Raw genomic sequence first — 26779 nt, 5'->3', positions numbered from 1 at the left:
AAGAATTTGCAAAGAAGGAATAAGAAAGGTAAACAGATGCTTACTGCAATTCCCTCCGCTGCTCTGGCCCTATCTCTGCCAAGGAAATGTCTTTCTCTCTCATACTTTTAAAAAGGAAAAATATTTGGCAGGAAAAATTAAATAAGTAAATGAACCACATAATATAAAATGACAAGAACTCACAATTGAGTGTACGTAGATACTCACGAAAAGACCAAAAACTAAAGACAAAAGAACAGGAAAACCATCCACTAGAGTCAAAAGCATCCTATATTGATACAAATAGCAAAGAATCATTTTACAATTACATCTGTCTTGTGATTGAGTTTCATGTATCAGATATTCACAAATGACTAGCATTAAAACTCAGCAAGATTTACATTATAATAGAAAAAAAGCACTACGGTGAACTAAACAAAACTTAAAGAGACAAAACACAAAAACTACTTAACATAATACTGTAGTAATTTGAGAAAGAAACAATAAAAAGACTACTTTATAGACATTTATTTGATGCCTATGAATTAAACCCTATCCTGCATAATGAGGGAAGATAAAGACATAAGAATAAGGTCAATGACCTCAAATAGTATAAACACTAGCTAAACAGATGAAACAGTTCCACCAAATAAGAATAGACAAAGAAAAATATATTTTCACGGACAAAGAGTTAATTAAAAATGGAATACAAATGAGTAGCATGAGAACAGACAAAATAGATTCACTGGAGTAAGGTACACAGAAAAGGTCCACATATTTTTTGTGTCAAAGCAAAGAGAGTAACAAAATGACTTTAAATTATGGAAGATCTCTACTAAAAATACACATCACCTTAGTTTTTCCTTCCTTTTCTTGCTGGTAGACACACAAATACAATGATCTACCCCATCTCAGGTGTGTGTGTGTGTGTGTGTATGTGTGTGTGTATGTGTGTGTGTGTGTGTGTGTGTGTAGACAGATACATAGAGATATATCTGCCTAACAGTATCTTCAATGCTTTCTAACCCAGCAATAATAATTAGAATCCGAGTTTCAATTATACTTACTCAGCACTTAGGAAAGACCCTGTGAGTGCTCCTCCACGGACTGGGACTCCAGCCTCTTCTGATGGAGACTGTCAACAATCCATCATCCCTGCTAATGGTGGGATGCAGTGTCACAGATAATTTAAACAGCTGTCAGAGCTGAGCAGCTCTTCAGACTTCCATATGGCTCATAAAACGCACATGTGCTCTGTGCCCTTCCCCCGCCCAAGAAAGAGTTGGGAGGAAGGATATGAAGTCAGACAAACTGGGATTCAATCCCAGCTCTATGCTTCAATATCCTCGTGTACAATATGGCTTTCCAATATCCCTTTTGTGTAGCAGAGGGGAGCAAGCACTTGGAAGTACCTAGCACAGTGCCAGATGCAGAAAAGATATGTAGTAAATGTTGGTAACCATGCCTTTCTTCTCTTCCCTTGAGTTCCTCACCTCTCCCAGCAAGCCGTCTCCCAAATTTCGAGTTCTCCAAAGCAAAAGAGACAAAACTCCACATCAAACTCGGAATACAGAGAATTTACAGATTATCAAACACAGAAATAAGCAGACGGAGATTTTTTGACCTGCTTTCTGGATCGTCTATGGCACACACACCTGCAGGAGCACAGACTAAGCCAGCTGTAGACCCCAAACCTCAGCTGTACTACAGGAGCCATGGGGACTGGTAAGCATCTATGTGCAGAGAAAGCCTGGGTCCTCCAGCCCCAGTTAGGAGGAGCAACAATGTGCCACAGGTAGGGGACAGGTGAGGAGCAGGAGAAGAAGTGAGAGGACACTCAGAAGCCCGAGCATAATGGCCAGACTTACGAGATGGGAGAAACTGGGCAGGTTACTTAAACTCTCTCACCTCCATCTTCTGAAGTGAGTCTGAACTCACTCTAAGGTCTCTCCCAGTATTTTATGATTTCAATATGATTCTAATGCTACATTGTAAGATTTTAAGATGTCTGTTTTTAGTATTTCTAAAATAGCATCAGAGGATGGGGCATAGTGGCTCACGCCTATAATCCCAGCACTTTGGGAGCCCCAGCAGGGCGGATCACTTGAGGTCAGGAGTTCGAGACCAGCCTGGCCAATATGGTGAAATCCCATCTCTACTAAAACTACAAAAATTAGCCAGGCATGGTGGTGGGAGCCTGTAGTCCCAGCTACTCGGGAGGCTGAAGCAGGAGAATCGCTTGAACCCGGAAGGTAGAGGTTGCAGTGAGCCAAGATCACGCCACTGCACTCCAGCCTGGGCTACAGAGTGAGACTCTGTCTCAAAAAAATAAAATAAAATAAATTTTAAAAAATAAAATAGCATCAGAAATTGCCCTGTGATTAATTCTGTAAGATACCCTATATCTTACAGAATTAGGAATTAATGGGGTTTGGTAAGTTGGTTGGTTGATTTTTGTTTTTAAACCTCACTCCACCCAACACAAAAGTAGCAAATGTGCTTTCTGTAAGACTACATTGAGTCAAAAGCTCAAAAGTGAGAAAAATCAAAATACTGTTAAGGATTATCATTCCCTTCCTGCTCTGTGGACTTACTTTTGCTCAGTGAACTCTCATAGTAAAGAACAGGATAAGAAATGTGGGCCGTACAGTACAAAATGAAATATGACAATGCAAGGGGTGGAGAAAAACAGGGTTTGAACATAAACTGTTTGTAATAAACTGGCCATAAGGAAAGATGAACTCTTTGAAATTGTAGGCTCTATTCAAACACTGTATGTTATTTATTAACTACTCCTTTTTTTCTTTCTATAAAGAAATTCAGTACAGCATCAGCTTTGATATATTTACAATACTTCTCTTGGAGGAAATCCAGAGTCTACATTTGGTCTTAAAAGAAGTTTCTTCCTACATGGAAGCTATCTCAAAAAGCCAAAACACACACTCAGAAAAGCTGAGCCTCTCGTTAACATTTTCCAAGCATACAGTAGCTATGCACCATTTGGCACTCACCAAAACCCCTCCAAAAGTATCAAAAGACTGCCAACGCCTCTCTGCATTTACAAGAATAATTCCTGAAAAAGTGTCTGTTTGCAGAAGAATTTCACTTCTAGTGATATGCTGATCAAAAGTTTACTGTCTCCCCATAGAGAGTTGACTGATTTTAGTGACTTGGCCAAATATCAAAATAGCTATAATTAAATGGAATTGTGAGAGCCAGATGAGGTATAAAAACTGAGGGTGATCCCAAAGGAACTAAAATTATGCTTAGCACATGTTTAAATTATATACCAGTCACAGGGCAAACCATTGTCAGACACTCCTCTCAGGAGAAAAATAGATCAATATGACCGAAGGAAGTGTGCATTGAGACAAGCTGTTTCATTGTTCAGAACTAAGACTGACTGAAGTGATCGTCTAAGTTTTTCAAAATAAATATCTCACAGTCAGTTATTTTGCTACGATATGAAAAATTGAGAAGCCACAGGATCTCAATGCTGTTCATTAGGATTATAAATGGAAACAAACTCATGGAAGGCAGCAGCTATGTAGGTCAGGTCCAAGGGAGAAATTTTCTAATTCAAAAGATAAGCACAGATTAAATGATCGCCTGTCCAAAAGGTCTCCTAACCAGTGTCAATTCCACAACTACCCCTCCACTCCTGAAAGTGAGGAGTTGTAAAGACCCCTAGAGTCTTACAAATTGCATAACCACCTGAAATATCCTAAGAATCCCTTTGGTTTGGCTTGGTTTTGGTTTTGGTTTTGGTCATTCCATGTTACAGAGGACTCACTCAACATTACCAAGGACTGAAAAGAACAGCTCCTAAATTTAATTTTTTTTTTTTTTTGAGACAGAGTTTCACTCTTGTCACCAAGGCTGGAGTGCAATGGCTCGATCTCAGCTCACCGCAACCTCCGCCTCCCGGGTTCAAGCGATTCTCCTGCCTCAGCCTCCCGAGTAGCTAGGATTACAGGCGCATGACACCACATTTGGCTAATTTTTGTATTTTTAGTAGAGACAGGTTTCACCATCAGGCCCAGCACTTTGGGAGGCCAAGGCGGGCGGATCACTTGAGGTCAGGAGTTCGAGACCGGCCTGGCCAACATGAGCCACCACGCCTGGCCTAAATTTAATTTTTGTAAGCTGGGCGCAGTGGCTCATGCCTGTAATCCCAGCACTTTGGGAGGCCAAGGCGGGTGGATCACCTGAGGTTGGGAGGTACCAGCCTGACCAACATGGAGAAACCCCGTCTCTACTAAAAATACAAAATTAGCCGGGCGTGGTGGCGCATGCCTGTAATCCCAGCTACTCGGGAGGCTGAGGCAGGAGAATGGCTTGAACCCAGGAGGCACAGGCTGCAGTGAGCCGAGATCGTGCCATTGCACTCCAGCCTGGGCAACAAGAGCGAAACTCCATCTCAAAAAAATAAAGAAATGAAAATTAAAATGGGTTAAATTATTTCAATTCAATTACACATACCAGCTGCACACAAAGATCACAGCCACATCAGTGTTACCCAAATCCTTTACCCCATTTCTTTTCTTACTAGAATTTCCCCAGTTCTACTAGAAATGAGCTGTGGATCTCTTATGAGCTGTTGCTACCATGAAAATCTCAAGCTAATTTATTGCCTACCTATTTATATATCCTAAACATAGCTTCTTATATCAAAAGGCACAACCTCAAAGTCATAAGTCTTCCGCTTAGATTCTTTCCACTCTCTAACAGTCTACAGTTTCAAGAGTATACAGAATCTGGCCAGCCGCGGTGGCTCACGCCTGTAGTGCTAGGACTTCGGGAGGCTGAGGCACGCAAATCACTTGAGGCCAGGAATTCAAGACCAAAACCCCATCTCTACTAAAAATACAAAAATTAGCCAGGTGTGGTGGCGGACGCCTGTAGTACCAGCTACTCAGGAGACCGAGACACGAGAATCACTTGAACCCAGGAGGTGGAAGTTGCAGTGAGCCGAGATCGCACCACTGCATTCTAGCCTGGGTGACAGAGTGAGACTCAGCCTGGAAAAAAAAAAGAGTATACAGAATCAGAGAAAGCTACGGGTGCGAGGGACCTTAGAAATCCTCTCTTCCACTGGATTCACAACTGTATTAGGTCCTTCAGAGGGGCCCAAGGGGCCTTCTGTCCCTTACAACTGCGTAATTAATATAATTTCCATTTCATCCCTTTTGTATATTATATATTTGGGTCTTGGTTTCACGTAAGTCGTAGTTTGAAACAAAGGATTCCTCTGATTTTCAAGAAAATCACTAATACTGCCTGGACCAAGAGGTATATACAAACCCAGACCCTGAGAAGCTGAATGACGTCTACGGATCCACATCTCCACTCAGTATAGACCAACACTGAGCCTCCAGAACACAGTCTCTCCAAATGCGGCCCCAGACCAGCCACAGTGGCAGCATCACCTAGAAACATCATAGAGATGCAAATTATCAGGCCGAACTCAGATCTTCTGAGTCAGGGCCGGGCATGGTGGCTCACACCTGTAATCCTAGAACTTTGGGAGGCCAAGCCAGGCGGACCACCTGAGTTCAGGAGTTCGAGACCAGACTGGGCAACATGGTGAAGCTCTATCTCTACTAAAAATACAAAACCTAGCCAGGCATGGTGGCTCACGGCTGTAGTCTCAGCTACTCAGAAGGCTGAGGTACAAGAATCACCCGAACCCTGGAGGTGGAGGCTGCAGTGAGCCGAGATTGTACCACTACATTCCAGCCGCGGTGACAGAGCGAGACCCTGTCTCAAAAAAAAAAAAAAAAAAGATCTTCTGAGTCAGAAACAGAGGACAGGACCCAGCGACTTATGCGTTAGCAAGCCCTCCAGGTGATTCTGATGCCCTGAAGTTTGAGAACCTCTGTTCTGGAACAATACCTAACGTGCTTTCCATTATGCTCTTCCTCTCCTATTTCAATCCTACAACTCCAAGGCCGTACACACTAAGCAACTGCCCCCAAAACACCGAGCCTAACTACAGATTCACCCACTGAAAACATAAACACATCACAATAAGGCTTCCAAACACTGCTACGGTACAGTCAGCGCATTTTTCTTTTCTCACAATACAAACATCCACATCCAAAAGGGTCAAATAAAAGTTTGAGTTTCAAGGAATAATTCAAGAGAGTGGAATATATGTACATTTCAGACACTGAGCCTCAGAAGAACTGAGTGATGCTGAGAAATTTACTTCCAGCTTCTCTGGGCACACTGCCTGTGGGGTAGCCCTGCTCTGCAAGGAGCAGGTTAAAAAAAAAAAATTATTTCCAGAAAAGGAAGGTCCCTTAGACTGTCAGTGACCAACAGTGAGTACCAAAGAGACAAAACTTGGGAATATTACTAAATGGAGACAGCTCCTTCCAGGAAAACCTGGTTCAGAGACCTGGAAATAAGTAGGAAAGTGACTGTGTTTCACCCCTAGCCTGAGGCAATTGATTTCTCTGTGCCTTATATTTCTTGAGGTTTGAGGTATATGTTCGTCATGTGCACAGGTGATTTTGCTGACTTTCTGCGTAATATATACATAAGAGGCACTATCCGTACTAACCACTAACTGTAAGCCACAGCTCGGTGTCATGCTATTTTAACAAATTTTAAGGATGCCAAATGAGAAATTACAACAAACACAGTTTTCAAGTGTGTCATATTATCATCTATCACACACAGAAATATAAATGTACTTTTATATCTTGAAATTATTCAAGAATTTTCAATGCACTCTATAAATGTTTAGAGATTTTCCTTTAGACAATGGAAAAAGCCATATGATGTATTATTTAAGGTCGACAATTACATATGTACTTGTCCACATATTTCGGAACAACCCATTTGTTGGTTTGCTGAAAATTCCAACTGTTGGCTGCCAACTCTGTACACTCCATGCCTTAGTGAATTTTCTAATGTGATTTATCAAGCTATCAAAATTTAGCTTCAGTGACAGACAGCTTTTCAGAAAATGCCACGCTGCAATGACATTCTCTTCTCGACACACACCAAGACTCCTGCAACGGCAACCATCCGACGGGCTCAATTTCCTCACACGTTTAGACTAATGGCCAGGGTGAAACTTATGACAGTCTGACTTAGTGACATCCCCAGATTTTTAAAGACAGGTCATTTTAAAATTCCAATTACATGGCAAACTGAAATAGAACTAAGCAAAGTCCTGCCTGTTGGTATCCCTCAGGAAATGGACTTTATTGAAGAGACAGAAATGCTTTCTCACTAATATTCATTACAAAATGATGTTTTTAAGTAACCTGACATTTTACCTAATCGTTTTCACTGTCAATATGCTTATAACTAATATATTCAACAAACCTCTTCTTTAGAAACCAGATGTTTTCCTTAAAAATTTCCTTAAGAATGGCGTGAACCCGGGAGGCGGAGCTTGCAGTGAGCCGAGATTGTGCCACTGTACTCCAGCCTGGGCGACAGAGCGAGACTCCCTCTCAAAAAAAAAAGAAAGAAAGAAAGAAAGAAAAAGAAAAATGGTTCCTGTCAAACCATGGATCACCCTGAAATAAGAAAACCTGTGCTGCATTTACATGTGACTGGCCTACAAATCTCTTGCCCATCTCTGGCAAGTTAACTAACATGGTTAGATCCTCACAATCCTATGCAAGCCTGTGCAAAGGGGCATCGTGCAGGGAAAAGAGACGGGAAGAGAGACCTTGACTCCACTCCCGCACACCCTCCACACACTGAATGCCCTACAAGCGCAAGTCTTACTTTATTTAGGGCAGTTTCTCAAAGTACGATCAAAAAGCCAGTAGCAGACCAGCCGCAGTGGCTTACACCTGTAATCCTAGTAGACCAGCCTGACAACATGGCAAGACCCTTTCTCCACAAAAAATACAAAAATTGGCCGGGCACAGTGGCTCACGCCTGTAATCCCAACACTTTGGGAGGCCAAGGCAAGTGGATCACTTGAGGTCAAGAGTTTGAGGCCAGCCTGGCCAACATGGTGAAACCTCATCTCTACTAAAAATACAAAAAAATTAGCTGGTGGTGGGCACTTATAATCCCGGCTACTCAGGAGGCTGAGGCAGGAGAATCGCTTGAACCCGGGAGGTGGAGGTTGTGGTGAGCCGAGATCACGCCACTGCACTCCAGCCTGGGCAACAGAGTAACACTCTGTCTTTTTTTTGTCTTTTTTTTTTTTTTTTTTTTGGTGGGGGGAGGTTGGGGAGACAGTCTCTAAAAATGTCACCCAGGCTGATGTGCAATGGCACGATCTCAGCTCACTGCAACCTCCGCCTCCGGGGTTCAAGCGATTCTCCCACCTCAGCCTCCTGTGTATTTGGGATTACAGGCATGCGCCACCACACCCGGTAATTTTTGTATTTTGAGTAGAGACAGGGTTTCACCATGTTGGCTAGGCTGGTCTCGAACTCCTGACCTTGTGATCCACCCACCTCGGCCTCCCAAAGTGCTAGGATTACAGGCATGAGCCACCGTGCCCGATCGAGACTCCGATTTGAAAAAAAAAAAGTGCCTTGAGCCCTGGGTGTTACTGCAGCTCTGCCACAGGACTTATGTCCTCTGCTGCCCTGATTATAAACATCTTCTTTACTTGTTTGTCCCTACCACTAGAGTTTGGGCAGCATTAGAGTGTGTCTGGTTCCCCACTGACCTCAACATCAGGGACTTGGTAGGCACTCGGTCACTGATCACCAGCTCTGCCCTGGGTCGGCCTCCCATCTGTAAAACTATTCAGACAGCACTGCCTCCAGGACCCCGGGGGGCTACACGTGGGAGCCTCCCTGCACTCCACTCCTCGAGGCTCGAGGACCCAGAGGCAGGTGGCTCGATCCAAGAACTAGTCAGTCAGTGGCTCCTCCTTACCCACCCTTTTCTCCAGTGACTTTTTCAAATGATTCAAATTCCTTTAAAGTAAAGAATCTGGCCAGGTGCAGTGGCTCACGCCTGTGACGCCAGCACTTTGGGAGGCCGAGGCAGGCAGATCACCTGAGGTCGGGAGTTCAAGACCAGCCTGACCAACATGGTGAAACCCCATTTCTACTAAAAAATAGAAAAATTAGCTGGGCGTGGTGGCAGGCGCCTGCAATCCCTCAGGAGGCTGAGGCAGGAGAATCACTTGAACTCGGGAGGCAGAGGTTGCAGTGAGCCGAGATCACACCATTGCACTCTAGCCTAGGCAACAAGAGCAAAACTCCATCTCAAAAAAAAAAAAAAAAGTAAAGAATTCTCACAGTGCCAGGTGAGGTGGCTCACCCCTGTAATCCCAGCACTTTGAGAGGCCAAGGTGGGTGGATCACTTGAGGTCAGAAGTTCAAGACCAGCCTGGCCAACATGGTGAAACCCCGTCTCTAGTAAAAATACAAAAATTAGCCAGGCATGGTGGTGCACACCTGTAGTCCTAGCTACTCAGGAGGCTGAGGCAAGAGGATTGCTTTAACCTAGGAGGCGGAGGTTGCAGTGAGCCGAGATCGCGCCACTGTACTCCAGCCCGGGCAATAGAGCTAGACTCCATCTCAAAAATAAAAAATAAAAAACAAAAACAAAAACAAAAAACTCTCTCAGGGTCTCTCCAAGATTCCTGGCCCTCTGGCATAGCCTGTACTCAGGATGCCTGGCCTGCTTCCCGACGGAATTCCTCATTTTTATTGTGGAAAGACAGGCAGGCCTCCAGGGTGGAGGTGAAAGGGGAAATGAGGGACAAGCTGCTGATGAGCTACTCCTCCCTCCTCAGGCTGCCAGGCTAATTGGAGAGAGCCTTGCCTTGGGCAACCTGACCTCCATTACCATCCTCCAAGCCTTCTACTCTGGTGCAACTGACCATCCACTGGCTCATCATGGGTTACTCCGTGACTGCCTTCTGCCTCTTCACATGGGGCAAATGGCTTAAGGTAAGTGAAGGCCTGCCTGGGAAGTTGAGAGGGACTCACTGCAAACTCTGGCAGTGAGGGATGCTCCAGGCTGTGTGCCCACCTCAGCAACCTCTCCCCACTCTATAAATCCATCTTGGGCACATCTTCTTTTGGAGCCTACTATATTTACAAAGCAATGGTACCAAAGAAAGAGGAGTTAAAGGTGATACAATAATCTATTCGCCTGGTAAGTAAATGTCCTACAGCTAAGCTCAAAATACCAGGTTACATAACAGAGTAACAGACTTGGAAAAAAAGATGGTATTAGAGGCCGGGCGCAGTGGCTCATGCCTATAATCCCAGCACTTTGGGAGGCTGAGGCGGGCAGATCACAAGGTCAGGAGATTGAGGCCATCCTCGCTAACACGGTGAAACCCCGTCTCTACTAAAAGTACAAAAAATTAGCTGGGCGTGGTGGCAGGCGCCTGTAACAAGTCCCAGCTACTCGGGAGGCTGAGGCAGGAGAATCACGTGAACCCAGGAGGTGGGGGTTGCAGTGAGCCAAGATCATGTCACTGCACTCCAGCCTGGGTGACAGAGCAAGACTCCGTCTAAAACAAACAAAAACAGAAAGATGGTATTGGAAATTTGGGGTGAACTCCAAGGATTAGCCTGGCTACTACATACAGAGTATGGGCCCTGAGTACTCTGACTTACTGAGGCACACTAGGAAGACTCTGGAAAGACTACAGACCAGGAGCTAGAAGTGACTCTGACCAGCCTTCCAATCAAACATCTTGTCTTGCAGGTAGCCTACAGCAGGACTGGTGCAGAAATTACTTATCACAGCTAGGCACGGTGGCTCATGCCTGTAATCCCAGTACTTTCGGAGGCCGAGGCAGGCAGATCACCTGAGGTCAGGAGTTCAAGACAGCCTGGCCAACAGGGCAAAACCCCATCTCTACTAAAAATACAAAAATCAGCCAGGTGTAGTGGTGCGTGCCTGTAATCCAAGCTACTCAAGAGGCTGAGGCACAAGAATTACTTGAACCCGGGAGGCAGAGGTTGCAGTGAGCCGAGATCGCACCACTGCACTTCAGCCTAGGCAACAGAGTGAGACTCTGTCTCAAAAAAAAAAAAAGAAAAAGAAAAGAAAAGAAATTACTTGTCCCCCTTTTCACAGCCTCCCTGGCCCCAGAGAACAGAAAAGTCAGAGAGGTGGAAGACTCGACGCTCCCAGCTGTGCCTCTGCTACGGACCAAGTCTCCACTGGGGCCAAAGGGGAAACTCTTGTGGGAGGAGCAGAGGGGCCCACATCTCCCCTCTCGGCTCCCCCATGCACACTGCCTTATCTCTCCCCCTCTAGCCAGGAATCGGTTGTGTGTTTCCTCTGCCAATTTACTGTGATCGTGTATGTGCTGCTACCACCGCAGCTGCCATGGCGGGGCAGGGAGGAGGGCAAGGCCCTGCCTGCTCCACTTTTTCTACCCTGGAACTGTAGCAGATAAAATCACTTGTTTGTTCAGTTTTTCACCACTAGCATTCATGACTGCTTTCTTTCCCAGTTCTTCTCCAGACTTTCCGTGGCTGAAATAATCAGGTTTCTCTCCTTTAGAGCACAGGAAGCTGAAAATGCGACACTAAAGCCTGCCTTAAAGCCTGGAACCAAACTGCTAACTCTGTAACCTCACATCTGACCCTGAGGTCCAAGCGGAAAAAACAGTTTACACCAGTACATACTGCTAAGTTTAGGGACCCCCGAAACAACCAGATATAAAAGAAGAGTATTCATAGGATAAATAAAGAGCTAATGTGTAGCCCTGGCTTCCCCAGACTCCACAGTCTCAGGGCAGGAAGGTCATCTTCCAGCAGTCAGCTCAGAACCATCGAGGGACGCAATGACAACAGTTCCTGGTTTCAGAACAGGTTCTACTACTGTCAAATGACTCCCCCATACTTCTTCAAAGGCTGTGGTAAGTTCTGCACAGGGGAGGGCAGCAGAAAGGGGATACCAGCTGATGGACACCATCTTCTCTGTATATTCCACACTGGCATCGTTGTGGGCAAAGGCCCCTATCTCAAAAATAGTAGTATCACTGCTGGGCACCTCTCACATATCGCTGGCAACTGGGATAGATAAAAAAGTGTCCATTTTTGGCCAGGCACAGTGGCTCATGCCTGTAATCCCAGCACTTTGGGAGGCTGAGGCTAGCGGATCATTTGAGGTCAGGAGTTCAAGACCAGCCTAACCAACGTGGTGAAACCCTGTCTCTACTAAAAATACAAAAATTAGTCGGGAATGGTGGCAGGCACCTGTAGTCCCAGCTACTCAGGAGGTTGAGGCTGGAGAATGCTTGATCCCAGGAGGCAGAGGTCGCAGTGAGCCAAGACTGTACCACTGTACTCCAGCCTGGATGACAGAGCAAGACTCCATCTCAAAAAGAAAAAAAAAGTACCAATTTGCATATATCCAATTGGATATATGAAAGAGAAGGTAAATAAGAATCCAGGCCAGGCGCAGTGGCTCATATCTGTAATCCCAGCACTTTGGGAGGCCAAGGCAGGTGGATCACCTGAGGTCAGGAGTTCAAGACCAGCCTGGCCAACATGGTGAAACCCTGTCTCTACTAAAAATACAAAAATTAGGCATGGTGGTGTGTGCCTGTAATCCCAGCTACTCAGGAGGCTGAGGCGGTAGAATGCCTTGAACCTGGGAAGGGGAGGTTGCAATGAGCCGAGATTGTGCCACTGTACTCCAGCCTGGGCAACAGAACAAGACTCCATCAAAAAAAATAAAATAAGATAAAATAGTAAAAATAAAAATAAAATATTTTATTTCTAACAATAATAATTCACTTTCCAACTAAAGTGATCTGACACTGATTCTTAATTACCTTCAAGAGCTTCTGGGGGCCATCAGCTGCTCCAACACTGAGCTTGTGTAAAAGCTGAACCATGAGGCCACAAAAGTGGTCAAAGGTTCTGGGAATTCAGGTCTGGGGGCTCACTTCAATCAGAACCTTCTTCTGCGTGTGGGTAGAAACCTGCAGCACGTCAGCTTGGCTCAGGGGACTCTCCAGCAGTGTCAGGGCACTCTGCTGGGCTGTGTCTGAGCGCACCTCCCCAGGGTCACGTCCATTCTTCAACAACATAGACTTGTGCTTGTCACAGCTGAGCAGCTCTTAAGTCTTCCCTACCTGGACTGTCTCCAGACTGGCCTCCTCCAGCACCACAAGGAGCCTATGGCCTCCAAACTTGTTTCCTGCCCCAGGTCAGGGCCTCTTGGGCACCATAGCATCCAAGTTCTGTTCCTGCTCCCCATCATTCCAGTTGCAAGGTTGGACTCCAGCACTGAGTGTGGCCATCTTGCAACCCTACTTTTTTTTTGAGATGGAGTCTCGCTCTGTCACCCAGGCTGGAGTGCAGTGGCGCGATCTCTGCTCACTGCAAGCTCCGCCTCCCAGGTTCACACCATTCTCCTGCCTCAGCCTCCCAAGTAGCTGGGACTACAGGTGTGTGCCACCACGCCTGGCTAAATTTTTTTTTTTTTTTTTTTTTTTGTATTTTTAGTAGAGACGGGGTTTCACCATGTTGGCCAGGATGGTCTTGATCTCCTGACCTCGTGATCCGCCCGCCTTGGCCTCCCAAAGTGCTGGGATTACAAACGTGAGCCACCGTGCCTGGCCCTTGCAACCCTACTTTTATTAAATTTTTATAAAATGTTTTCTTTTCCTTTCTCATACTGTGTAGCTACATAGAAACATTGAGTTTTACAGTTGAAAGGACCCCAAAAATTCATTTAGTCCAATGCAACTCCCAAAGTTACAAACAAAGAAATGGTAACCCAGAGAGAACATACTATTTTGTTCAAGATCATGCAGCTATTTTTGGCAAAACTACCCAAAACCCAGGGATCCAGTCTTCTTTTCAGTAATATATGCTGACTGCCTGGATTACCTCTGACTGGACAAACACCAAGAACAATTCAATGAAACACATACAAGTTCTTTCAAATAGCTCATCTTCTGTCACCCATCAAAATGGAGAAAAGCAAAGGCACTGATAAAAGTCACATAAGTGCAAAACATCTCACACAACAGACTCAACAGAATGCACTTTTTTGGGGGGAGTGGGGGGAGATGGAGTCTCGCTCCGTCGCCCAGGCTGGAGTGCAGTGGTGCAATCTTGGCTCACTGCAACCTCCATCTCCCAGGTTCAGGTGATTCTCCTGCCTCAGCCTCCTGAGTAGCTGGGAGTACAGGCGGCTGCCACTACACCCAGCTAATTTTTGTATTTTTAGTATAGACAGGGTTTCACCATGTTAGCCAGGCTGGTCTCAAACTCCTGATCTCAAGTGATCCGCCCATCTTGGCCTCCCAAAATGCTGGGATTACAGGTGTGAGCCACTACACCCAGCCAGAATGATCACTTGTATATTATTAATAAGGAACCCAACATCGAGAGAAAGTAGGACACAGAGACACATACAACCATCGTACACACAAGGTGTTATAACCACCGTACACGGAAGCTGGCCATGTGAAGGATGAACCCTGAGGGTCGTGAGGATAGAGTGATTACTTCTCAAGAGGAAATGAAGGGTCAGAAAATGAGAAAAGCTTTAGAAGGAATGCTTGAGATAAGCCTGGAAGGTTGGGGAAGCCAGTGCTCTTGAGTTACTAAGTTGATGCAAAAGTGATTGTGGTTTTTGCCATTACTTTCAATGGCAAAAACCACAGTCACTTTTGCACCAACCTAATACAACAACAAAATTCCAATACAGAAGAAGATGCAAGCAAGTGGGACCTGCTATGAGGGGGTGAGTGTATCCACAACAAATGGATCCAATCAGTGAGGTTTCTGATTTTCTTTTAAATCTTGTGTAACCTCAAGGTATTTGCCCATATGACACACAGTGGCTTCCCATCAAGCCGTTCAATAGACGGTTGTCAAGGGAGGGTTACTACGGCTAACTCCAGTTTCACAGAATGACTAAGATTTTCCGGAGGGAAAGTTCAAAACGGACACGTGAAATGGGAAAATATGTTGGTTCCTGATTCAGCAAACGTTCATCGAGGCTTCATGTATTCATGCAGTAGGTATTGATCCCAGAAGTTTCAAATGCCACCAACACAAAAGATAACTTAATTCGTTTTGATGGATTCCAGATGTGTTCTTCCTTCATTTCTGCTCATATGCACCAATGCGCTTTTGAGAGCCCTCATTTGCATCCAGCTTCATGGTTATACAGAGTGATGACAAGTATGACTATTATTCTGCCAATCATAACCTTAGTACAAGGCCTGAAGAAGAAGGTTAATAAGAAAGATTTAGGGATCCATTGCCAGGAGACGCTGGGAATCATTAGAAAACAATTTTATGGCCGGGCACGGTGGCTCACACCTGTAATCCCAGCACTTTGGGAGTCCGAGGCGGGTGGATTACCTGGGGTCAGGAGTTGGTGACCAGCCTGGCCAACATGGTGAAACTCCGTCTCTACTAAAAATACAAAAATTAGCTGGGCATGGTGGCGCGTGCCTGTAATTCCAGCTACTCAGGAGGCAGAGACAGTAGAATTGCTTGAACCTGGGATACGGAGGTTGCAGTGAGCCGAGATCACACCACTGCACTCCAGCTTAGGCGGCAGAGCGAGACTCCATCTCAAAATATATATATATATTTTATTCTCTCCCTGAGGAAGCTAAGTCCCTCAAATGTTTAGGTGACCTGCCAAATGGGTAAAAGGTATATTCCACACCAGAATCTAGAGCTGTTAATATCCAATACAATAACCTTGCCACAATTCCACGCTTGGGAAAAAAACGGATCAACCTTTATGTATTTTAACTTTCAGCACTTTGTTATTGATAAAGTCCATTTAGAGAGTCAAATATTTGGCAAAGGGTCTCTCAATCTCATAATCATGTCATAATACTTTTAAAAACAATTTCAATGAACACTTCACACATTCTGTCAACCACCATTTAAGAGTGTTCACTAAAGCACCAGGCTGGATATAAAAGTGGTACAAAAATAAAACAAGCATGGCTGGGCTCAGTGGCTCACACCTATAATCCCAACACTTTGGGAGGCCAAGGAGGGCAGATCACCTGAGGTCAAGAGTTCGAGACTAGCCTGGTCAACATGGTGAAACCCTGTCTCTACTAAAAAAAACACACACACACACACACACAAAACTTAGCTGGGTGTGGTGGTGGGTGCCTGTAATCCCAACTACTTGGGAGGCTAAGCCAGGAGAATTGCTCGAACCCTGGAGGCAGAGTTTGCAGTGAGCTGAGATCACACCACTGCACTCCAGCCTGGGCAACAGAACGAAACTCTGTGTCAAAAATAAATAAATAAATAAATAAATAAATAAATAAAACAAGCAAAGCACTCCCTGTGTGATGGAGAAGTCATCAAGAATTAAATATTATATGATGAATGCAACAATTGATATAGACACAAGTACCTAAGAAGCAACTCAGATGGAAGGCTTTTCTGGGTCTCCGTGGATGACTGGGGGTTAACCAGACAGGGAATAATGCAAGGAAAAAAATGACAGAAAGAAATAGAAAACACTTAGTGAACTTTCTCATTGCGTCAGGCCAGGTTCTAAGCATATTATGCTAATTTTATTTTATTTTGAGACGAGGTCTTGCTCTGTCACCCAGGCTGGAGTGCAGTGGCGTGATCATGGCTCACTGTTGCCTCGACCTCCTGGGTTCAAACAATCCTCCCATCTCAGCCTCCTTAGTAGCTGGGACTACAGGCATATGCCACTATGCCCAGCTAATTTTTGTATTTTTTTACAGAGACAGGGTCTTACTATGTTGCCTAGGCTGGTCTCAAATATTTGGCCTCAAGTGATCATCCCGCCTCAGCCTACCAAAGTGCTGGGATTATGGGCGTGAGCCACTACACCCAGCTGTATTATGTTAATTCATTAATTTCTCAATCCTCAAAACAATATTCTAAGAAGGCACTGCTGTCATCCTTCTTTTAGAGATGAAAATCTTAAGGCACAGAATGCTCTTTACTAGACAACAACAATATAATTGTTTTGAATTTTAAAATAACACAAAATATTGCACTAAAATTCATCACTATATTTTAAAAGCAGTGAGAATCCTTCACTTTCACCAGCATAAGGAAAGATTTGCAAGCTTATTTATTAAGCCATTTCCCAAACTACTGACAAAAGAAGCTTCAAAATTCGAGTTTTACATACTGTTCCCAATGCAAAGAAATCACTTAGTAATGGGAACTCATGAAGAACTATGTCCAAAAGGCACATTCAGAAACCTAACCATGAATTTAAAAGAAAGCTTGTAATCCAACACCATGAAAACACAATGAACACTGCAGTCCAGATTCTGTTACTCAATCTACAAACCTCATAAATGAAAACAAAGCAGACCAATTTCAGCTCGATGGAATGCCTGGAGAGGAGTGGGCCAGAGCCCAGGCCATGTAACATCCAGGAGAGGAAATACATTATACGCTTCTGGCAGGGAACCTTCTCAGGCCACCAGCCTATGTCTGCTGGCGGTAACCATCCGTGGGCATTTTTTTTTTCTTAACGTTATGAAAAAACATTTCACAAAAAATAAAAGCTTTCAAATGCTAGAGGATTTTTATTAAGATCCTTTATTTGTTTACAATTAAGGGCATGCTAACCATTGGGTCAGGATAGAAGAGTGGAAGGATCATGTTGTCAGACAGACCTGGATTCAAATCTCAGCTGTGCAATTTCAAACTACGTGAACTTGGGTAAAGGATCCCACAGGTCTCCAACCTTCTCCTTCTGGGTTGTCATATGGGTGAGCAGCCTGGGTGTGTCATCCTTTACTGGATGTGATTCTCCCTGCCCTCCATTTTCTCAGTCACCAAGTCCATCGCACTTCCTTTATATTTCTGGAATCTTCTTCCATGTCTGTCCCCACTATTCTACTGCCACCGCCTTTGATGATCTACACTGTTACCACTGACTTTCTTTCTTCCAGGCTTGCTTCCCTAAATCTACTCACAACAATCTAAAAAGAAACTGGTTTCTTTTTTTGTTTGTTTGTTTGAGACGGGGTCTCACTCTGTCGCCCAGGTTGGAGTGCAGTGACGCAATCCTGGTTTACTGCAACCTCCACCTCTCGGATTCAAGCAATTCTCGTGCGCCAACCTCCCGAGTAGCTCGGACTACAGATGTGCACCACCACACCCAGCTAATTTTTGTATTTTTAGTAGAGACAGGGTTTCACCATGTTGGCCAGGCTGGTCTTGAACTCCCAACCTCAAGTGATCCCCAGCGTCGGCCTCCCAGAGTACTGGGATTACAGGCGTAAGCCAAGGTGCCTGAAGGGAACTGGTTTCAAATGCAAATCTGACCTATCACTCCTCCACCTAAAACTTAAGGAATTTGCTTTTGTGTCACTTAATGTCACTTACTGTTCTCTACTTAAAGTAAGTTCTCTTACTGACCATCGTGTTCAGAGCGTAACAGTTTTTTGGATGCTTTTTTTTTTTTTTTTGCGACAGTTTCCCTCTTGTTGCCCAGGCTGGAGTGCAATGGCGCAATCTCAGCTCACCACAACCTCTGCCTCCCGGGTTCAAGTGATTCTCCTGCTTCAGTTTCCCAAGTAGCTGGGATTACAGGCATGTGCCACCACGCCCACTAATTTTTGTATTTTTAGTAGAGACGGGGTTTCTCCATGTTGGTCAGCTGGTCTTGAACTCCCGACCTCAGGTGATCCGCCCCTTGGCCTCCCAAAGTGCTGGGATTATAGGCGTGAGCCACCGCACCCAGCCCAGCTTAACAGTTCTTAACACATCATAGGGGGCTCACTCAATACATGTTTAACATTGAGGGAGTTGTTTAAGCATGAATTTCTTCCTTATTCCACAAAAGTCTACTTTTTTTTAAATTCAGAGGAATAAATGAGATGATGTATGCACAGGCCAAGTAGTCACTGCCACAGCTTCTAACTCCTCTTACTGTTCATTGTTCCAAAGTTTGCAAAGTGCTTTCAGGCACTTCAGCTCATTTGATCTTTGTAACAACTCTAAGATTTAAGGAGTTACAAGAGGTCGGGCGCGGTGGCTCACACCTGTAATCCCAGCACTTTGGGAGGCCGAGGCGGGCGGATCACAAGGTCAGGAGTTCAAGACCAACCTGACCAACATGGAGAAACCCCGTCTGTACTAAAAATGCAAAAATTAGCTGGGCATGGTGGCACGTACCTGTAATCCCAGCTACTCGGGAGGCTGAGGCAGGAGAATTGCTTGAACCAGGACCCGGGAGGCAGAAGTTGCAGTGAGCCAAGATGGCACCACAGCACTCCAGCCTGGGCTACAGAGTGAGACTCCGTCTCAAAAAAAATAAAAAAAGAAGTTACAAGAAACTGAGGCGGGTGACATTTATGGTCTGCAGAAGCAAAGCTAGTTTTCAGACAAACTTAGTAATTACAGATCCTGAGCTTTTTCATTATGCTTTTCTGTTAGGAGTTCTAACTTCTCCTATAGAAAATAATAAAGAAATAAAAATTATTTTTCCTGGCCAGGAGCGGTGGCTCACGCCTGTAATCCCAGCACTTTGGGAGTCCGAGGCAGGTGGATCACCTGAGGTCAGGAGTTCGAGACCAGCCTGGCCAACATGGCAAAACCCCATCTCTACTAAAAATACAAAAATTAGCCAGGTGTGGTGGTGGGTGCAATCCCAGCTACTCGGGAGGCTGAGGCAGGAGAATCGCTTGAACTCAGGAGATGGAGGTTGCAGTGAGCTGAGATCGCCACTGCACTCCAGCCTGGGCGACAGAGCGAGACTCTGTCTCAAAAAAATTAATTAATTAATTATTTTTCCTATAGCATATCAAATGTCTTTGAATATATAATAGAGATGCCCATCTTTTCCATAAAGTTTAACCAATACTTTTTATGGCATTTAAGAAATACAAACACGTGGGCCAAATTCCACTCCAAATGGACTTTGCATCATTTCTTATCAATTACTTTAAATAAAGAAGTTGTCATCTGGTTTGTTCATTCATTCCTCCATTCAGCAAATATTTATCACATGCCTACTTTACCCAGGGCATTGTGTTTGGCACTGAAAATCTTTTCTTTCCCTGAGATCTTAAAATTAAGCCTATACCTTCAAGATTTCCCAAGTGAGGCCAATGATGGAATATACAGAAGGCTGTTCTTATAGGTACTTGAATATGAAGTCGAAGCCAGGAAATCTGAAAGCTCGTCCTGGCTATGCCTCTACACAAGCTCAGTGACCCTGGATAAGTTCCTGGGACTCAGTTTCCTTACCCATAAAATGGGAGAACTGATTCATATTATCCTTAAAGTTATTCCAATGTTATGAATTCCAGAGATTCCAAGATTCCATATAACTAGCAAACACTTTTGACATCTACAAGTATATAATTTTATATCACAATCTTATAAATGCTTGCATGATAATTCACATATTGATTATAGCTTGAAAAATGCCACCAGATCACCCCACAAATCGTTAATTTTTAACTACATACAAAATTTGGGGCATTTTTACAACTCTTGCAGCCAATTCAGCTTGCAAATGGCCCCTTCCCAATGAAAACTGCATTTTTCATGCATAAAACTGTGATATTAAATACTGATCTCATTGGAGATCCTAAATAAATCAGACTCAAACCCTTCTTACTTTCTTAGTTTAATTCTGTGACATCTCACTTTAGGATGGCTTAAATTCTTATATACAAAACAGCACTTCAATGCAATTTATTAGCACATGTTTATGCGAGCAAAGCTCTTTAGGGCCTTACTTGCAAGTTTCTTGCCCCCTCATCTCTCTTAGCAAATCACGATTAGACACATAAACCTGAGTGGCTAGAAAAGTCATCAGCTGACAAAGCACCACATGTTGACACAAATCCCTGACGCCCACCCATGAATTCACACTCGCAGATTCTTCCCTGTAATCAAGGAGAAGACATCTGTCTAAGCATCATTTAAACAGCAGCCCAGACATAAGATAAAGCAAACTGAAGCATATTTCTGTATACTGACTTACACAAAAAAATCTGCCCCCAAACTCTTACTTCTTTCTAGAGTTCGTGAGAAGTAATCTTTTCTGGCCGGACACGGTGGCTCATGCCTACAATCCCAGCACTTTGGGAGGCTGAGGAGGGTGGATCACTTGAGCTCAAGTGTTTGAGACCAGCCTGGGCAACATGGCGAAACCCCGTCTCTACAAAATGTTTTTAATTAGCCAGGTGTGGTGGCACGCGTCTGCAGTCCAGCTACTTGGAAGGCAGAAAAGGGAAGATCAATTGAGCTGGGGAGGCTGAGGCTGCGGTGAGCTGAGATCATATCACTGCACTCCAGCCTGGGCGACAAAGGGAGATCCTGTCTCAAAAAAAAAAAAAAAAAAAAAAAAAATCCCTTCTTTCTTCACTCATTCACGGAACCTAGGAACCTTAACTGAGCTCCTATTACATCAGTTGAAGTGATGGATGCTAAGCACAGTAGTGGGGATAGGCTTACGGTCACTACTAACCCACATACTGTACTTTTGGTTAAAATGCCAAATGTATCCTCTCCAATAGAGAGGAGCGCACTAGAGGCTTGGCAAGTGGAGTGTGAATCGGATTTCAGCCTCCAATTGCCTGTTGGACAAGATGACCTTGTGTAGTGAACAGCCTGAACAACTGTGCAAGGTGGCAGTGCCAGAGGTATATACAAAAATGTGTTCTAGTAGAAGCACTGACTACTGGAGGAGGAGGAGCTTAACTTCGCCTACGGATAAGGAAGAAAAGCTTCCTAGAGAAGGTATTTGACTGACACATTAAGAATGTGTGGGTAATTGACAGATGGGCAAGAGGAGTAAGAACAGTGTAAACAGAATTTCATTCATTCCAAACAATGGTCTGGAAATAACAACTTCTGAGTAGCTTGATGTGTCTAGAGCAGGCAGTGTGCAAGCGGGGGAGAGCCAGGAGGCCTGGGGAAAGTCAGTAGATGGAACTGGAAACGCAGGCAGGTGCCACATTATGAAGCATCTTAGCATGGTATGTGAAGGTGTTGAAAGCTGATTCTGAGGTCATTAGGGGCGTGTTTTGCCACTGTAAATAATAAAGTCTTCTTCAGTTATACCTTGCCATGTTCTTTTACATTTACCCAACACAAAAACCTCTGACATCCTAAAGCAACAAGTTTTATTTTCCTATAAAGTGAGCAGGTAAAATCCAGTGGAACAAAAGTTTGCTTACAAAACTGCACCAATCATGATACTATATTTTTAAAACATAACAATCTTAAGAACATCAGGAAATACTTCTAAGAGTGTATACACACAAGTTCTACTGGTTAAGCCCAAATTATAAAACCATGGACACTTTTTTATCCAGAGCCTAGGACTGAAACATTTATAGCATATGATCCGCACCTGTACGAAACTCGGTAAGATTTTAGAGACACTCTGGCTTAAATCTATTGGAAAGAGAACTGGAGATAGCCGGTGTTGTCTGTTAAAATAAGGTGGTCAGCATCATTTGGGGAGCAAAAGGTAGAATGTGTGAATAACCATGAGAAGAGAATCCCAGGCCCTTCATCGCATAGTAAATAAAGGTCTCACCATTACCCAAGGAGGCTGAGGAGTGTCACCAAGTGGCCTCTTGCCTGAATTCTGCAGAGAAAAGCAGGAAAACCTCCCCCTGAATGAAATTATCTTTGGAATCAAGCAGCCTTCTCCCTCTTTAAATAAAGTTAACCTATTTGCCTATTTAAAAAAAAAGGCATGCAAACTCATCAATATTAAATTTCACCGCTCCTTAAAGATAGAAATGCCTCGTGCAATGTTACTCCCAGACCTTTCCAGCGGCTGTCAGCAACGAATGGCTGGAAGAATGGACTCTTTTCTTTCTGAACTGTTTTTGGTAAATAGGATCCATTAGGGGCACAACGTGTCGGCTTTCACAGAAACTTGGCACCTCAGCCCCCCCAGGAGCCGCGCCCGTCCGGGATGGCTCCCGCGCTCGGAAAGGCCGGAGGGGCTGAGCAGGGACCGCACGGTCTACACTCGCTGAGCCGACCGCCTAGGATCCTGCTTCGCCGCAGCGCCTTTCTGAGGCTCCGAGGTCGCCGGGCGGGCGTGGGCGCAGCGGGCGCTCCCCTCCGGGCACCCACGGCTCGGCTTTGGGCGAGAACCTCGGTATCTGGAGGCCGGGGCGCCGCCTCCTCCCATCCGGGATGGGACCGGGGCTGAAAGTGGGTCCTGGCGTGTCGCGCAGCGCGAGGGGACCAGGGGACCTAGTTTCAGAGCCTTCTGGAAAGTGCTTCGTCCCCCGTGCCAGGCTGTGCCCGGACGCTGCCGCCCTCCGGGGAGAGGGTGCCAGGCCGCGCCCCGCAGCCGCGACCTTCCGCGGGACTCCCAGGAAAGCGGGGGCAGAGAGGGGCGGCCAACAAAGGGGAAGGGAGGGGACCGCCGGCCGCGCGCCGCCCCGCCCGCAGGGGACCCGGAGCCGCCGCCAACCAGCGCGGTCCTCGCCCTCCTGCGCCCTCACCCGGGCGCCCCTTACCTCGGGTCGCGCGCCGGGCTCCGTGGGGCCGGTCGCGCGCCGCCCTCCGCTACCCTCGGCGCGTGGCCCTCGCGGGAACGCCGGGAGGAGTTGGAGAAGTTTTGGGGGTCACTTTGTTCTCCACTTGGACGTGCGCTGTGCGCCTGCGGCGGCCGCGGCCACGGTTACGGTTACCGCTGCCCCAGCCCCGCGCGCAGCGCCTGCCAGGCCCGAGCCGCGACAGCACCTCCCGCCCCGCCCCGCCCCGGACACGCCCCAGCCCCGCCCAGCGTCAGGCCCAGGACCCCCGCGCCAGCTCCCGGCTGGTCCCGGACCGTGTCCCTCGCGCTTTCTTTGGAACAACACAAATAATGAAAACAATTCAAGAAACATCGAGCACGCGCTCACTGTGAGCTGGGGGCTCTGCCCGCTACCGGGGATGCGATGCGCCAATGCGACCCCGTCCCTTCCCCAAAGAATTTAAAGACGGCTCTTCCCGGGTCCCACCGAGGAAAGGCACGCAAAACTGAGGTCAGCGGCCGCAGAGACTTCCCATCTCCTTCCCCTTCTGAGAGGAGATGGCTTCGCAGCGGAGATGGCAATCGAGTCGGCACTCCAAGACCCAGTCGAATTGGGACTTTCCAGGTGGAGAAGCTGCGATTTTTATTATTATTTTTTCAGACTGAGTTTCGCTCTTGTTGCCCAGGCTGGAGTGCAATGGCGTGATCTCGGCTCACCGCAACCTCCGCCTCCTGGGTTGAAGCGATTCTCCTGCCTCAGCCTCCCGAGTAGCTGGGACTACAGGCACGCGCCACCACGCCCGGCTAATTTTGTATTTTTAGTAGAGATGGGGGTTTCATCATGTTGGTCAGGCTGGTCTCGAACTCCCGACCTCAGGTGATCCACCCGCCTCGGCCTCCCAAAGTGCTGGGCTTACAGGCGTGAGCCACGGCACCGGGCCAAAGCTGCGATTTTTATTAGAAAAGCCTGAGTGGCCCAGTGGGCCCGGATGCTGGGAAGGGCGAGGGAGCTAAGGAGACCCAGGAATGAAAGCTGCCTGGAATCACTCTCCTCGCCTTGAAAAAGGCTCCACCCTGGAGAGGAGAGGGAAGGGAAGGTAGATGCAGGCCATGTGTTAGGGTGGGTCCTCCGAGAAGCAGCGCCCACTCAGGACTAGATGCGGAGGGTTTTCTTGGGGGAAATGGCCGTGGAACTAAATGAGGAGGGAGCTGTGAGAGCTGGAGAGGGCCGGGCCTTCTGCAAACCAGAGCCCAAGTGAAGGAGGGAGGGAAGCACCCATCCCGGCCTCCCTGCAGTCTAAGAAAAGCTCAGCAAGATCATCCGTGAGCCCTTCAGCCAAAATTACGCATCATGGGGATCCCGATTCTCCCCGGAACCTGCCTGCCTTCGTGTCCATGCCGCCACCAGTCCTTGGCTGGGAGCGGCCAGGTGGGAAGGGTGGCGTTGGGCACAATCCCAGTGCTGGAGTTCAGAGCACAGCAGCCAGGGCCCCGGTCAGTTAGGTGCAGTGCGTGAATACGACCCAGTCTCCGTAACGGGAGATCCGTGGAGAACTGTGAGTCAAAAAGACAAATGAAATCAGCTTTCCCACAACACACCCAGTATCAAAATGAAGCCTCCAGGCTTTGCGGGGATCGGACAGACCTGCTCTCCACCCTCAACCACCACAGGCTCTGTACACACCGAACTAGTAGTGACTGGCCCCTCCCACTCTGTAGGCCCTCCCCTGGTCTTGTCTGCATCTTTGCGCACTTGGCTCTGCCTAGGAAAATATCTTCCCACTCCACTCACTCTTCCATGCTCAATTCAAGCATCACCTCCAAAGACCTTTTCTTCCTTGACACTTATTTACTGTTTTGTGGGCGGGGTGGGGGGGGCGGTGCTTGCTTTGTTTTGAGATGGAGTCTGTCTCTGTCGCCCAGGCTGGAGTGCAGCGGCACGATCTCAGCTCGCTCAACCTCCACCTCCCGGGTTCAAGTGATTCTCCTGCCTCAGCCTCCCAAGTAGCTGGGACTACAGGCATGCACCACCACACCCAGATAATTTCTGTACTATTAGTAGACATGGAGTTTCACCATGTTGGCCAGGCTGGTCTTGAACCCCTGACCTCTAGTGATCTGCCCACCTTAGCCTCCCAAAGTGTTGGGATTACGGGTGTGAGCCATGGCGCCCAGCCAACACTTATTTACTTCTTACTTCTGACTCACACCTACCACACTGAGACGAGGGGTGGGGGGGTGCTGGTATGCATTTATTTTTCTTGCTTCTTTTATTGCATTTTTCACACTATTTTAAAATATTTTTCTGATTATAAAAGTAACATGTTTGTTGTACAAACTTGAAAAAATATATAGAACCCAGATGGCTCTAATTCCTCTCCTCTTGTGAGACACCATCCCTTGACAGCCAAGTAACCAGAGTCTGAGCTCCCATCCCACCCACGTGTGTACATATGGGTCCAACCAAGAGAGAGGCTACACAATGATTTCAACAGTGAAAGTTTAATACAAAGAATTATTAACTATAACGGGACTTGGAGTAGTGGGGGATTGACTAGGTTAGTAAGAAAGACAAAAGAAAATGGGAAGAGCAGGCCAGGCGCAGTGGCTCATGCCTGTAATCCCAGCATTTTGGGAGGCCGAGGCGGGCAGATCACCTGAGGTCGGGAGTTAGAGACCAGCCTGACCAACATGGAGAAACCCTGTCTCTACCGAAAATACAAAATTAGCTGGGGATAGTGGCTCATGCCTGTAATCCCAGCTACTTGGGAGGCTGAGGGAGGAGATTCGCTTGAACCCAGGAGGTGGAGGTTGCGGTGAGCCAAGGTCACGCCATTGCATTCCAATAGCGAAACTCCGTCGCAAAAAAAAAAAAAAGAAAAGAAAAGAAAAGAAAATAGGAACAGCAGATGGAAGGACTGAAGGAGCAGTCATTGCCCCAGGGCTGAGAGAGTGCACCCAAGGGAAGCTTCTCCTTCCCCTGGGGTTGAGACCCAGACCCTGTTGGGGAGGGCACAGCTATGGTTCACTAAATGGCAGAGAGGTCACTGAGGTGTCTTCCAGTGGGACTTGCTGGTAATCCAACCTTTAGAACATGCTGGATATCTACCCTTTAGAGTATGAAGAAAGCTGTTCACAGGGAGGCGTCTCATGGAGGCTTTTCACTACAAATGCACCTACAAAAGCAGGGTTCTGGAAGAAACAGGTGGCTGCTGGATGCTCCCAGAGAAGCCTCCCAAGCTGCAGGAGCCTGCTGAGCAGAAGCTTGGCAACCCGGAGGCAAACCTCTGTCCTCCTGCAGTGTCTCTCCCATGCCCCATGTCCACTATGCTTAACAACAAGCCAGCTGGCAAAGGCAGTTGTTTAAAAGGTCTAGATCTGGCTGGGT

At 46.3% G+C, this 26779-nt stretch overlaps 1 protein-coding gene and 1 pseudogene across 2 annotated transcripts in view; both read right to left on the bottom strand.

Moving 5' to 3' along the window:
- Window positions 1-23628, bottom strand: part of TIAM2 (TIAM Rac1 associated GEF 2) — a 268214-nt gene extending 244586 nt beyond the window's left edge. Inside the window, exon 1 of one of the 2 annotated variants that reach the window (XM_055391088.2) lies at window positions 23393-23628. The gene's annotated coding sequence lies outside the window, so the exon portion shown is untranslated. The remainder of the gene's footprint in view (window positions 1-23392) is intronic. The other variant, XM_055391086.2, reaches the window with a different exon arrangement.
- Window positions 11692-13198, bottom strand: LOC101134380 (ribosomal RNA small subunit methyltransferase NEP1-like; annotated as a pseudogene).
- Window positions 23629-26779: the final 3151 nt, after the last annotated feature.

The sequence above is a fragment of the Gorilla gorilla genome, chromosome 5 (genome assembly GCF_029281585.2).
Source record: "Gorilla gorilla gorilla isolate KB3781 chromosome 5, NHGRI_mGorGor1-v2.1_pri, whole genome shotgun sequence".
Taxonomy (NCBI): domain Eukaryota; kingdom Metazoa; phylum Chordata; class Mammalia; order Primates; family Hominidae; genus Gorilla; species Gorilla gorilla.
Note: the sequence above shows the minus strand (reverse complement) of the source record. Positions and strands in the feature narration are given on the sequence as shown.